The sequence below is a fragment of the Mustela putorius genome, unplaced genomic scaffold (assembly GCF_011764305.1).
Source record: "Mustela putorius furo isolate JIRA1106 unplaced genomic scaffold, ASM1176430v1.1 tig00000145_pilon_pilon_pilon, whole genome shotgun sequence".
Taxonomy (NCBI): domain Eukaryota; kingdom Metazoa; phylum Chordata; class Mammalia; order Carnivora; family Mustelidae; genus Mustela; species Mustela putorius.
In genome coordinates, this window is record NW_025421294.1 from 21,796,183 (window position 1) to 21,811,050 (window position 14,868).

Here is a 14,868-nt window from a genome sequence, read left to right on the forward strand (position 1 = left end):
TTCTCATGGTTGGGTAGGCAGAGGTCCCCAGGGCCGGGTGCACATTTGCATCTTATCTGCATGTACCCCTCAGCCTGCTGGGATTCTCAGGGGCCTCTGGGCCCAGCTCTGCAAAGGTCCTTCCTTGACATCTTCCAACAACAACGTGCTTCTCTCCCCACCCACCAGCCACTTGGCACCCTCCTTTGCTTAGCATTTGCATACATCTGCATACCAGTTTGGAGGCCTCTCAACCCTGATGAAATTCCTGTCTGCTGTCAAATCCCAAGTCAAGTTTATAGCTGGGGCTCAATCCCCAGCTGGCTTCCAGCTGGGGGGATGAGCCCTCTGCTATCTGGGACAACAAGGGACTCGGCTGCTCTGGCTAAGAGACCGGCCATTGCTCCGTCTTCCTGAAGCTTCATAGGATACCTGGGACTCACTCAGCTTCTTGAGCCCCATTTGACCTATGAGCCCGCAGACCGAGAGCAGAATACCAAGAACTATAATGGACTAAGCAAGCAACGTCCTCCCAGTCATCCCTGCGTCAGCTAACACGCCTGAGGGTGGATCTGGGGCCTCCGTCTCTGAGCAGCCGCTGCCCACCCCAGCCCCGAGTCTGGCTCAACAGCCAGGAGAGATGAACCAAGAAACCTCATCCTCCTTTCTCTCTGCCCAAGTTTTATTTAACTCCTATTCCCTAGATCCTCACATTCTGTCTGCCCCCACCCCCCCCAAAACCCCTCTATCTCTCTGCATCTTCCCCTCTGACCTTTCCCCCACCCCCTCCCCAACCTCATAATGCTGTTGCCCCACTTGACCCCACCCCTACAGGGTACCCTGTCATCCTCCTCTCCCCCTCTCCTCACCTGTTCCTGTCTCTGCTTTAGGACTTCAGCACAGGGTCTGACCAAGGTTGTGGTCTCCTTGAGGCAGGATAAAGGCAAGCAGCATGTGCATGAAGCCAGCAGGTGTGAAATGGGCTATAGGAGGCTGTGCCACTGTGACCATCCGAACCCATCATTGAGAGAGTCCCTCCTATTCAGCCATAGCCCATTGCCAGAAGATGTGGGACCTGGTCAACAGCCTCACACCTTGATGGCAAGCACATGGGGTGATGGCAAGCACAAAGGGGTAGGAGAGAAAGAGAGGAGTCAGGAATGACAACAGCATCTGGGCCCGGAGCTCTGGGGAGCTCAGAGCCATTCCTGAGATGGGGAAGACTGGACAGAGCAGGTCTAGGGAGGAAGATCGGGATCTCCGCTTTGGACAAGTTGAGTTTGAAGGGTCTATGAGACACGACAGTTGAGATGTTAAAAAAGCTACTGGAGCTCAGAAGACAGCTCAAAATTGGGGGTACAAATGTGGGAACTGGCAGCACGTGGGAAGGTGTAGCCACAGGACCAGATGAGGTCGGCACAGGAGTGGAAGTAGAGGGAGACAACGGGCCGTGCAGGGACTGAGTCCTGGGACACCGCCATGTGCAGAGGTGGGGGCGGGGCAGAGCAGAAGGAAACTGAGTAGGATCAACCACGAGGCCAGAGGCAAACAAGAAAGGATATGTTGGAAGTCAAAGAGAATATTTCAGGAATTGGGAGAAACTGAATGTGTCAGATGCTTCAGATGGGGACTGAGACTTGGCCACTGAGGATAGCAACATGGAGGTCCATGGTGACCTTGAGAAAAGCAGTCAGCAGAACGGAGTGAAAGCCCATTTGGAGTGGAGTCTAGAGAGAGAGTGGAAGGAGAGGACCAGGAGATAATGAGTCCTAACAACCCTTCTGGGGAGCTTGGCTACGAAGGAGAGTAGAGATGCAGCAGCTGCTGGACGGAGAACACAAGAGAGCCACCTTGTAAGACAGAAGAAACAAGAGCAAGGGTCTACTGATGGAAGGATCCAGTACGGAAGGAACTGACAAGGCAGGAGGGGACCCTGGCTGCATCAATGCCCTCGAGCAGGCACGGTGGGGGACAGTGTATAGTGCACAAGGAGAGGGGCAACCTTAACCAGAGAAGGCCTCACCCCCAGGGACAGGAAGCAGGAGAGCCATGGGGGCAGGAGCCGGTAGAATGTCACACTGCAAGTCTGGGAAAGTCCCTATTGCTTCTGTTTTCTCAAAGAAGTAGGGAGCAGGATCATCAGCTGAGAGGGAGGATGGGGAATGAGGAGCAAGGATTGAGGGTAGCAGACAAAGTGTGAAATAGTCAGCTGATAGTGGGAAAGGAGATGGCCTCAGGACCTATGGTGGGAATGCCGGACAGCGCTAAGGATTCACCTGAAGCTCACAGTTTTGAGGCAATTTCAAGTGAGACAGGTCTGGGTTGTGGATTTTCTCAGCCCTGCTCAGCTGTTCAGGGGCAGATGTAGGGCGGGCAGGGTGGCTGAACGTTGGATTTAACCAGGGCTGGGGTTTCACCAAGAAAGTGTGAAGAAGGGGCACCTGGGTGGTTCAGACGGTTAAGTGTCTGCCTTCGGCTTGGGTCATGGTCCCAGGGTCCTGAGATCAAACCCCACATTGGGCTCCCTGCTCAGTGGGGAGTCTGCTTCTCCCTCTCCCACTCCCCCTGCTGGTGTTCCCTCTCTTGCTGTGTCTCTCTCTGTCAAATAAATAAATAAAATCTTTAAAAAAAAAAAAAAAGGCATGAAGAAGTAAATGAGGTAAGGGAGTTGGGGATCCACACAGAAGGCGTTATTCTGAATTTTAGAGTGGCCCTGGGCCGGTGCTCAATCTCCCTCCCCTGTTGGTGCCTTAAAGCCCCCCACCCATTCCCTGCTGTGAGTCATGAGTGGCCTTTCCTCTGCCCTCATCCTAAAATGAGCTTCTGAGAGGGCGGCCACAGGCGGCCACCAGCACCTGAGGAATGAGCTTCCCATACACCGTTCCTCTGATCTGAAGAGTAACGTGGATCCCACATACTCAAAACTTCATCCTCTGTCACCCTTCCCAGGCCATCACAACACAGCTCCCGGCGTCGAGTCAGATGCCAGTGCCTGTTTGTTCGGCCTCCTCCATCTCTCCTTATCCTCCTCTCCACCTCCCTCCTGCCACACCCAGGTCCCGGCAGGGCCACAGCACCACCAACTCCATTCCCACCATGCATTCCCTCTACATGCCATACAGAGCAGCCCCAAATTCAGTGCCCGCCCTCTCGTCCTGGGCCACGTCATGGCAGTCGGACTGGTCCTTATCCACCACACTGGCCCTGCCAATTCCCCTCCATCTTCTTCACACACACCTGTCCTATTACTCTCCTCTCTGAAGACCTTGGTGGCTCCCAGTTCTTTGGAGAAAGGGCCAGCTCATCAGCCCACATTCCAGGCCCCACTCCCTTTCTTCCGCTCTTGGACCCCTCCATCACCTCGCCCCTCACTACTTCCTGCCCCCAGTTGTGGCGCACCCCCACACCACCCCTGAGGTTGGGAGATCCTTGAAGGCCTCATCAGTGACTGCTGAATCACCCTTCTCCAGTACGTGGTCTGAAGTACGAGCTCAGTCAGTTTTGCTGACCTGGTGTGTGGATGACCAGGTGGGTGAAGCTTCTGGAAGTGGAAAGAGAGAGGAATGGAGTGAAACAAAGGGATTCTTTAACCAAGTGACCTCACTTAGCTGGCCTATTATAGGACTCCTGATGAGAGAAGCATTGAGAAGGAGGCAAACATTGCCTATGGAATACTCTTGCCAACAAATGTTTAAGGTGGATCTACTCGTGAGCAGGCAACAAGACAAATTCAGAATGTGGGACATTCTATAGGAAGAGTGTCAATTAAAAATGACAACGTGACAAAAGACCGGGGCGGGGGAGGGAAGGCAGGGCAATCGTTCCAGATCAAAGGAGACATAACTAACTGTGATGTGTGATCCTTGAACAAAATTTGTTTTTAAAACAGCTATAAAGGACATTACTGGTACAACAAGAGGAATTCGAGTATGGATTACATACTAGGTTAAACTTTATCATGGTTAAACTTCTTGAGTATGACAATATATAGTCATTATGTAGAAAAACGTCCTCGTCTCAAGAAACTCATGCTGGATTATTCAGAGGTGAAGTGTTAGGGTATCTGCAACTTACTTTCAAAAGATTCAGAGAGAGAAACACAAACGTCGGTAAAATGTCAACAGTGGGTAGATCTAGGTCTCTAGGGGAAGGGTATATAAGTGGATGTTCATTGCACTACCAGGTGTGATGAGACAAAAAATTAGGGGGGAAGGAAAGGAGTGGAGCGACACACTCCAAAGAAGGAAGCTCAAGGCCCCACTTGCCTGGACACAAGGCAGAGAGGCAGTCCTGCATTCCAGCAGGCCATGGCTGGATGCTAGGGTCAGCTGGGGCCAGGCAGGCACAGCCCTGGAGTGGCTCACCACCTAAAAAGGGTCAGCTCCCAAGGAAGACTTACCAGCGAGCAGACACACTTTGAAGGACGAGGGCCCTACAGGAAACAACCAGGTCCCAGGGAGACCAGCAAGGCAGCCCTTCCCTACCTCTGCCTGAGCTGTGGCAAGAAGCCAGGTGCAGCCCAGGCTCACCACTCCCCCCAAACACCCCTCCAGGGGCGACAGTCTGAGTGTATCCTCCTGTATGAGGAGCCAGTCTAAATATGGAGCCCCAGACATAAGATGCCGCTCAAAACAGATTTTCCTGGAAAAGACCATCTGGCAAAGGATGTCTAGAACATCTTCTGTCATGGGAGCCAGTGTCATTTTCCTGCAAGCAAATGTCCTGAATGGGAATGCCTTGATCCCACCTCTCTAGAAGACCCTAGCTTAGTGCCTCAGTCTCCCCCAAGGTGACTCCCTTGCTCCAGACGGAAAGGCACGCAGTCACCTCCCTCCTAACTTGCATCTCAGAGAAGAAGAAAATGAGACTGGGGACAGAGGTCCAAGCAGCAAACAGTTCTCCTTAGGTACAAATCCTCATTCTGCCACTTACTAAGTGACGCTGAACAGGCAACTTCTCCCTGAGCTTCAGTATCCACCTCCACAAAATGGGAATACTAGCAGTATCTCCCTCTAAAGCCGGGTGAATGAGAGTACTTAGCCAGTGGAAGTGCTCTATATACGGAAGCTCAGCAGGGTCATGTCCCCTGCTCAGAGACCCTCTCACTGCTCTCAGTATATCTCCCTATACATTGGAGAGAGGGAGCTCTTGGGTGGGCAGGTCCCTCCTCCAGAGATAGGAGGTGAGCAGGGGAGGGCAGCTGGCCCATCTTATTGATTCAGAGATCCCAGGTCACAGAACTTGTAGCTTCCCTGGCGAGGCAGGGCTTCTAACCTTCCAGATGGGGATGGAGAATGGCTGTATTTGCTCAAGGATAGGGGTTGGGCTTGGAGGTAGTCACAATGCCCCTTACCCTCTCTCCTTCAAGCTGCCTGAATACCCCCCAATAAGTTGTTCTTGCATGCTGAGTCTGGAAGGAGTTAGGGAAACCTAAGAAAGTTCAAACGCCTCCCCTTAGACCCAGGCTGCCCATCTGCCCTGGACAAACCCTGAGCCCTCTCCCTGCTCTCCATTCACCCACCCACCAAGTTCAGCCTGGCCTATCCTGAGCCTGCGAAGAATTTCAGACCCACTTCCATTGTGGCTACCGCTTCTGTTCCTAGTTTCCTTCCAGGGTCGCCCCCCCCCAAGATGGCCCCAAGACAAAGGGGTAGGCTGGAGCAGTGCCCCCCCCGGGGGGGGGGAGCCTGAGTGGAGACAATGTCCCTAGCTCTGATTCAGGGAGTCCCCAGATTTCTCCAGGGACAGCAACAGTCAGAATACCTCCTCTTAGGAGGGGTCCAGCTGGGCAGGGTGGTCCCCACATCTGGATTCCCTGCCCCAACCCAGCCCCAGCAGCGGGCTCTAAGGACCCCTCCCTCCCTGCGGCTGCCACGGCCATTATGGGCCTTCTCAGCCTTGCCCGCTGCCTGCCACGCCCCCACACAAGCCCCCTTTCTAGCAGCAGAGTCCAGAGCTGGGAAGGTCTGGCTGACAAGCCAGGCTGTCAAAGTTAGGAAACTGGAAACAGAAATAAATCCTCAAAGCTGCTCCGTGGTAAAGGTAGCTGCCAGCAGGCCCCGGCAACCACCCAACCCCCTGGGTCCCCTGCCACCAAGCTGCCATTGGCACCCCATCAACACACACATGTAGCTCAGATTATACAAAAGGGGGGGATCGGCAGGCAGAGCCCAGAAGGCAATCACCCCGCCTGGCCCTGACTGGCCCTGCAGGCTGGCCTGGGGTTCTCTGGTAGCCCCCCCTCTCCCTGGCCCAGACCTGGCCATCCCCGGGCTTCCTCTCCCAGCCCCATCTCCATGACAACCGTATCCTTCGGATGCTCCAGCCGCCACGGAATTGATCTCAAAATGTAGCTTTGTTAGCAGACCCCAGCGGGCATGGAGGGCGGAGGGCGGCGCCCTCCAGCATGCGTTTCCCCCCAGCAACCCCACCTGGCCCCCAACCCCACTTTGGGAGAGGCGGGGTCCCGGGAACGAGGGCCCTTGGGACCAGGTGGCCCCGCGGCCCCACTTACCGCTCCTGGTCCCAGTCGCTGGGTCCAGCCTCTCACGGCGGTGCCATGCGGAGGCCTCTGCCGGACTGACCGTCCCGCTCCGCCTCTGCCTGTCGGGACTCCCCGTGCCCGCTTCAGTCCCTTTAGGTGTCAGAGCCGAGGCTGTTGGAGAAGCTGAGCAGAGATGGGGGGACTGACGGCAGGAGGGAGGGAAGGGAAGGAAGGAGAGAAGGAGGGAGGGAGGAGCGGGAAGGGCGGGGAAGGGCGGGGGAACTGCAGGCGGGCGGGTAGCGGGAGCAGAGCCTGAGGCGACAGCGGCCACTCTGGCTAGCCCGCCAGCCACACCTCCGCCCCCAGGTCCCCACTGTGTGCCCTGACCCGGCCAGGGAGGGTGTGGCCAGCCTCTTCCCCTACAGCCCCGCGCCCCGGCCCTTTAAGAAAGTGGGGGAGGGGAGCGCTGCGAGGTTCCGCACCAGCCCCCCCTCGCCCAGCGGGGCCCCAGCTGTCCTCTAACCCTGGGTCAGACCCAGCCACCGCTCCCCCCACCCTGCGCTGCAGGACCCTTAGCCTCAGACCCCCAGGCTTGGCTCAGCCCTCCTCCAACTGAAGGAGGAAACAGGTCCTTGTCCTGCTCCAAAGGTCTGTTCCTCCACTAACTCTTTGCCCTCCTCTCCCCACACAAGCCTGGAGACATCCTACCTGGGGTGGGGGAAGAGGTGGACCATCTCAGAGATCGGTAAACTGAGCCTGCCCTACCTACCTACCTACTGAGACAGAGGGACAGACAGACCTGAGCCATGGGGTGAGAAGGGGGGGTGAGGACAGAAGATCAGACAAAGCAGAGAGAACCTGAGGGAGGAAGAGGGGAAGGGTGGATCCAATCAAGAATGCAGACTCCCAGCACCAGGTCAGGGGGATAGGCTGCCTAGGCAGAGAGATACAGATGCTGTGGGCTGTGAAAACCATCTCCGCAGGACCTGCCCCACAGTTCCCCTCATGCTGATCACCACCTTAAAGACACCCCCCTACCCCGCCCAGGATCCTAGCTCTGAAGAACAAATGTGAGAGGAATGCACCTGGACTAGACACCCAGAAGGACTTCCTAGCCTTGAATCTCCTGCAAGGCAAGAAGTCACCTCTCACATAGGTAATAATGGGCCCCCACCTGTAGGGATCTACAGAGACCAGAAGCTGTGGGAACAGGGAAGGGTGAGCAGGTCCAGTTCCACTAAAGAGGGAGATCAGGGTAGAGTCAGCCCTACCACAGAAAGCCACTTTCTACAACTTTCCTTCCACTCCAGCCCCAGGAGCTGTTCACTGCACTGGGCTCCTTGCCATCTCTAGATCTTTGCAGATGTTCCACCCTCTGTCTGGTCAGGCCTTGATCCTGCTGTGCCTGTTGAACTCCTACCCAGGCCTCAAATCCCTGCTTAAATGCCCCTTTCCCAAAGAAGCTTTCTCTGACCTTCTTTTTACCCATACACACACAGAATTAGGGGCCCTCTTAGGGAGCAGAGGGTGAGAGAGGGAGAGGATTTGCTGATCTATTAGGGGTGTCTAAGCTGTGCAGGATGGAGTAATTGGAGATGCAAGGTACAAGCTGTGATTAGTCTCCTCCCTCTTCAAGCAGGGCCGCAGCTGAAGCTGGGGTGTCACCAACCATGGTGACATGGTGACACCTTCATTATTAACTGTACATCCACCATGTGCCAGAGTCCACAGTACATGCCTTCCATGTGTTACATTTAACCCTCAGAACAATCCTATAAACCATTTTACAGATGAGAAAGCTGAGACCAAAAGTACTGGCCACTTGCTTAAGGTTCCAGGAGGTCTGATCCTGTGGACGCAGCTCGGCAGTTGAGAAACCACTCGGCCCACAACTCTTTGCTGCCCATCAAACCCGAGGAGATTGCCACAGAGCCCAGAAACAAGGGGACCACTCTATTTCAAGTGCCCAGGATCTTTTTGGAGGGCACAGAGGGAACATGGTTTCCATGCTGTCCTGCCCTCTAACCTTCTGCCCTCTGCTACCTGTAGGTAGGGATGGGGGGCAACCAACAGGAACCATGAGCAAAGAAGGAGTCACAGGGCTGTTTCCACATTCCCCATGCTCAGGACCCATGACCTCAAGTCACAGCTGGACAACATTTCTGAGCCTCCACTTCCTCAACTATGCAGTAAGGATGGTAATATCCCTCTCTTGTGGGGCTGGGGTGGGATGAAAGGAGCTGTTATGCTCAGTGCCCACCCACCCACCCAAGACCTGGCACCCAAGGCACTCAAAGGGCTGTGGTTATTCCAGCTGTAATGAGGGACTTGCTCATGGAATAATCGTTTACTCTCTGTCCACCTAGATGGACTGTGAGCCCCCTGAAAGCAAGGTCTTTCTTGTTCACAAGGTATGCTCAGTACCTAATGCGATAGATACCTCTATGTGGAAGGAAAGAAAGGAGGCAGGGAGGGAGATAGAGCTGTCTCCCTGCTTCATTTGCCACAGAACCCCATCCCTCGCCTGGGTCTGCTCCCCATGATAGGCAGCTCTGGGAGCCTGTTGCACTGGGCACGAGCTGGCCAGGGCCAGAGGCCTGGGTTCTGATCTAACCTTGTGGCCTCCTAGCTGTGCAACCACAGGCAGCTAGATCTCCTCCCTGACTCTCACTTAACCATGTAATGTGCAACTAGCCCAAAGGGCTTGAAGGGCTGTCACGAGCCCACGGATGGCCTCTGTGTGATAGGAGCACTGGACACAAGAGAGAGATTTACTGTGTAGCTACTTTCCCTTGTAGCTACTTTCGCCTCCTGGAAGAGTACAGTTTCAGCTAAAAGCACTACATTCCTCAGCCTCCCTCCAGCGCAAAAAAGAATCAGCAGCTTCTCCCGCGTCCTCCAAGTGACACCCTTTCCTTCTCCCCGACCTTTCCCTGCCCACCTGAAGGTGATTCGCAGGAAGGCAGGTGCTAGAGGCTGAACAGAGGCAAGGGGCCCAGTTCCCAGCCCATGCAGCCCAGCACAGCCTGCCAGGGGGAGGCCTCTACCTGACCTCCTGCCTCCCCAGACCCAGGCAGGGCCTCCTCCTCTTCCTCACCCCGAACAGAGTGGTGCATCCCGGGAAGAAAAGAGGCCAGGACCCGAGACCCGGCACCAGGAGAAAGGCATATGGGTCCAGAGGGGGTTTGGCCCAGAGAGCTCCTGCAACACCCAGGGCTCCCATCTTCCAGCTGGTAGACTGAGGCCAGGGAATGAGAGGCTGGGTCGGGATTCTGCAGGCCAATCCTGGAGGACTCAGTGAGCACCTGCTGTGCACCCAGCTACGCTCCAACCCTGCCCATGCCCCTTTGTCCCCAAGATAAAGCCTCCAGCCCACCTGTCCAGTGTTCTCTCTTGACACCTCACACTTCAAATGTGATGCTCTAGGACCCCACCCACCTTAGACACCACAACCATTTCTAATAACCTCACTTTGCTTATGCTGGTCCCCTGCCTAAGATGCCTTCTCTTCATTCACTCTCTCTTGCTAATTCCTCCCAACTCTCCAGCCCCTTCGAGCTATTGGGCCATTCGTTTTCCCCCATTATAGCAAAGCTCTTTGAAGAAGTTGTCCATGCTCTCCAATTTCTTTCCCATTCTCTCTTGAACTCACTTCCATCTGACTCTCATCCTCTCACCCACACTTATTCCACTGACGCTGTTCCTCAAGGTCACCAACACAACTAATGAGTACAGATGTACAGGTTGGACACTGTGCCAAGGCACCTGGAGTCCATAAGGGGCGGAGAAGGAGCAGAAATCCAGCTGTGCCTGGTACAAGGCTACATCATGCTGGGAAGAGACACCTTTTCTTTTACACTGAGGTATCTCCCTTTTGTGTGCCTGCACACTGGGTCCACCTAGAAGAGCTGCCTCTCTCTCCTGTTTGTACAAAGGCACTAGATATACTGACCGGGGCCTGGTCCCTAGTGACCACTGTGATGTCAAATCCAAAAGTCAATTCTCATACCTCATCTTAACTTATTGGCAGAATCTGCCACACTAGATCACCCTCCCTCCTTGAAACAGTTCCTCCTGCTGGCTTCCTGGATGCCTGTTGCCCTCCAGTATCCCTGCCTGTACCTTGTAACCTTTTCAGCTGATTCCCTATGAGATCTACTTTCAAAACACATCTCCAATTGTCCACTGCCCATCAGCTGGCAGCAGCCACCATCGCCTCTCACCAGGATTGTTATTGTCGTCTTCTCAGTGGTCCCCCTGCTTGCACCCCATCCCACTACTGATATTCCCAACATGTCACTAAGAGTTAAAGCAAAGCCTTACAATGACTACAGGTTCCTACATGATCTGGGCCCCACTACCTGTCTGACCTCACTCCTTTCTAGCCACAGGGGCCTCCTCGCTGATCCTCTAACACATCAGGCTCATTCCCACCTCAGGGCCTTTGCACTTGCTATGCCCTCTACCTGAAACTCCTCCCCCAGGCAGCTGCATGGCTTACTCCTCACCTCCTTCAGCTCTCTGCCTAAAATACCACCAGTCTCCCCTTGGCCTGCTTGTTTTTCCTCCAGAACATAGATTTATATCCTACATACCTACTTGCTTATTCTGGTTATTATCTGTCTTTCTTACCACTACTATCATCACTAGACTGTAAGCTCCAGGAGAGCTGGAAATCTGTTCACCTCTGTACACCCAGGGACTAGAACATTGCCTGGCACATAGCATGTACTCGGGAAAACGCTCAGATAATGAGCACAGCAGCAGATAAAGAAAGAAAATAACTACAGATACTAATATGTACTCTGAAAAAAAGAAAATGGGGATGTGACGACCCCTAGCTAGAAGAGTGGGAGCGCCTTCAGCCAAGTGGCCAGAGGAGGCCTTGCTAAGGATGGGTCCCCAGACTGGGCACATGCCCTCTGGGCTCACACATCACCACCATCTCCCCCATCACAGCACACCTCACTGTGCCATTACTGTCCAGACTGGATAGTCCATAAGGCTAAGGACCCTTCCCACTCTTCTCTGGGTTCCCACTTCTTCCAGAGCCCAGAGCTAGCATACAGTAGGCACTCAAAGGGTGATAAAGCCAAAGAACGGATGGATGAGAGGTCATGGTCAGATCCATGCATGAGGACACGTGTGACGGAACCCATGTTAGGGAAGCTGTGCGGTGAGGGAAAAGCGGGAAGCCACAGAGGCCTCGGGTGGAATCCTCGGAACCTCGGGATCTTCTCTGTATAATCCCCCACATTACCTAAGACTTCTATGTTAGCTGAGAGGGAGTGTGGGGAGGAAAAGCCATTCTCACTGGCCATCCCGTGGCCAGGACGATGATGATTCACCCATATGTTCAACAAACCTTTACTGAGCAACTCCTGCCTGTCCTGTGCCAGGCTGCTGGAGGAGAGGGGCGGGCCCAGACCTCCGCAGCTCACAGCCTATCAGATGATTTCCCAGAGGAAACACCCCTGTAGGTTGAGCTTCCAAGAGCAAGCGACTTGTCTGCTTCACCCTAATCATCACGAAATGAGATCAATTTTTAAATATGAGTTTTAGGAGTCTCCTAGCTACTACCTCCCCAGACTTTGAACTCCAAAGGACAGGAACTGGGTCTTGCTACTGCTGGATCCCCTAGCATCAAGCACAGGCCTGGAGCGTTGTTGGAGCTCAATACATACTTGCTGAATGCACGGATGAATGAAGGAATGAGTGGGAGTATATAAGCGGGACCTGCGGACAGCAGAGATTTGGGCTTGCAGCCAAGTGAAGGACACGTGGGGAAAAGGCCACAACAGCTGAGCAGGCCTGAGATGCTGGAAGGTCTTCGGGAGAAGAGCAACGCCAGGGGCAGGAGGGAAAGGACAGGGGAGACTGCTCAACCTCCAAGAGTTGCCTGTCCTACCCCCACCACCCAGCAAACAGGGCCCTGCCAGCACTAGTCCAGGGCTAGTGGACAAAATCCCATAAGGAGTGCCAGGGACTTGGAGTACCTAGAGCCAGCCGGCTGTGGGCCCAGGGCACAGGCAAAGCCTGGCCCAGAACTTTGTCTGAAGGCCTTTGTGGGCCTCTGGGAGCCTGTCCAGGAGGATGCCGGGAACTGGCTAGGGTGCTATGGGGTGAGCACTGTCTTGCTTCCGGAGGTCCAGCTGACCCTCCAAGCCTGGGTTATGGGGATTAGCAAGAGGATCTCTGTCTGACGCCCAAATCCTTATCCTTGGAGAGAAAACACCACCTTAACCCAGGAAGTCCTGGCTCCTAGGATTAGAGTAGCCAATGGATCTCATCCTGGTAACTGAGACCCAGGAAAGAGGCAGCTCCGCTGGAGGATGCAGAAAGTTCGGGTTGAAGTTGACCCTCCCCTCACCCAGCTTTCGTCACCAACCTCCCCTTCCCCATTCTCAGGAAGCCTAGCGGCAGAGAAGAGGGAACACGCGGACTCCTGGCCTGGGAGGCGCCTCCAGCCCCAAATTCCCGGGAGGGCGTGCTCGGGACTCCTGCGAAGCCCAGGAGGCTCTCTGCTTCCCTCTGCTGGCCGCATCCAGAATTACCAGAGCGTCCGGCATCACCAGGCCAAGCCGGGTACCTGGGTGCTCCGTGGCGGGCAGCCCCCCTCTCAATCTTTCATCAAGAGAAGAGACTAGAGATCATATGGGTCATCCCCCTGCCTCAGCACCAGCCCAGCCGTGCCCCGAGGTCCAGCCGCAGGCCCTCTCTAACCGGCCTCCGTGCTCGGATGTTCGCTCCTTCTGGCAGTCCCTTACCAGGTCCAACCTGAGTATTTTCTCAACTTGACCCAGGCTGTCTCCGAAGGCCACGCTCTTCCAAAATACGGACGGAAAACTGAGGCTCCACCGACTATGCCATAGTGACCCAGGCCCCGTCTTCTTTGGAACTGAGGGTAATGCAGATACCTCCCCCCACCGCAGCCGGTAAGGATGAAGTCTAACCCGCCAAGATCCGACAGGCCGCCCTGCCCAACCCCTTCCGGAGCCCTTATTTAAGCAGTCCAGCCAAGAATGAGCTCTTTTGGGGTCAGGGCGTCACCTGCTGGTGGCTATGAGAACTGCACCTGCCCCGCTAGGCACAACCACTGGCCAGAAAAGACCTCCGATAATAATCCAAGCAGCTGATTTTTATTAAGAGTGTTCCGTGAGCCAGGTTCATACTGAGTTCTTGGCATTATCTCACTTCACACATTATCTCATTTCATCCACAGAAACCAGAGGAGGTAGACAGCATTCACTCCATCTCACCTATGAGGACCTTGCAGCTGGGAAAGTTAAGTGTCCTACCCCAGAACACACCTCTAGCAAGTGGCAGAACCCAAGGAGACCTCGTTTACGTGCACTGGGGCAGGATGGAAATGACAGACCAGGAGTTAGCTCTTTGGGGAAGAGCTCCGCCATCCTACTTCCCACCCAAACTTGGGCACAATCCATCTCAGCCTAGCTTGCTCCTGGCAGAGCTGGATCCGTCTGACCTGCACCAGTAGGGTCCATGCCCCTCTCCCCTGACAGAGTGAGAGCTTGTGTAGTGCAGAGCCAACGCAAATCTGCTCCCTTTTCCCCTCCATGCAGCACTAATAATTGACTGCTCGCCTCCCCACCCCAACTTGAGGCTGCCTCTGGGGCCACCCATTCCACACACGTGGCAGACCCTACATTCAGCCTCTTCCTCACTTCCCAGTTCATGAGCTGCAGCAGGTACGGTGTAAGTGGTAGCAAGGGACAGAAACCAGCTTCCAAAAAAAGAGGATTAAGTGAATGAAAAATCCCAGGACCAGAGCCAGCTGCAGGTAGTACTGTCTCTAGGCTCCCAAATGTCTTTCTCCAAACCTGTAGCCCAGTATTCCTCTATGTTGGCTCCATTTCCAGGCAGGCTCTTCCCACAAAGTAACAAAATGGGTAAGACACCTCTGAGCTTATATCTACCTTTGAGGGAAGAAGCCTTCTCTATCCCAAGGATATAAGCCAAAGTCTCAAAATTCAATCTCATTGACCCAGCCAGTGATATAGACCCAGGCCTGAGTCAATCACTGTGGCCTGCAGGGTCCCTGCTCCCCTGGGAGTGAGGAGTGGGGTCAACCCAGGAGATCCATATGCCCTGGTCGGGAGAGCAGAAATGTCCCAAAGGCAAACAAGGGGGGAGTTACCAGGAGCAGGCAGACGGATGCTGCACAGCAAACAGCACTCATGTCCGTGACCCCCAGCCACACCAGAAGCGCACCCTTTCTTGGTTCCAATGTCTTTTTAGATTGCAGACCCCTTCCCAAATTATCACACTTTCTTTCTTCATTCCTTCTTTCAACAAATTTTTATTGAGCCCCTGCATGTACCAGCCACTATACTAGGTGAATCAGAGAGGGAAATCCACGGCCTCCAGGAACACGTCTAGTGGTG

At 54.4% G+C, this 14,868-nt stretch overlaps 1 protein-coding gene across 2 annotated transcripts in view; it reads right to left on the reverse strand.

The window, feature by feature from the left end:
* Positions 1–13,425, reverse strand: part of PSD2 (pleckstrin and Sec7 domain containing 2) — a 57,463-nt gene extending 44,038 nt beyond the window's left edge. Inside the window, exon 1 of one of the 2 annotated variants that reach the window (XM_004744818.3) lies at positions 13,231–13,425. The gene's annotated coding sequence lies outside the window, so the exon portion shown is untranslated. Of the gene's footprint in view, positions 1–6,493; positions 6,808–13,230 lie in introns of those variants that run through there. The other variant, XM_004744820.3, reaches the window with a different exon arrangement.
* Between the last annotated feature and the right edge of the window lie 1,443 nt (positions 13,426–14,868).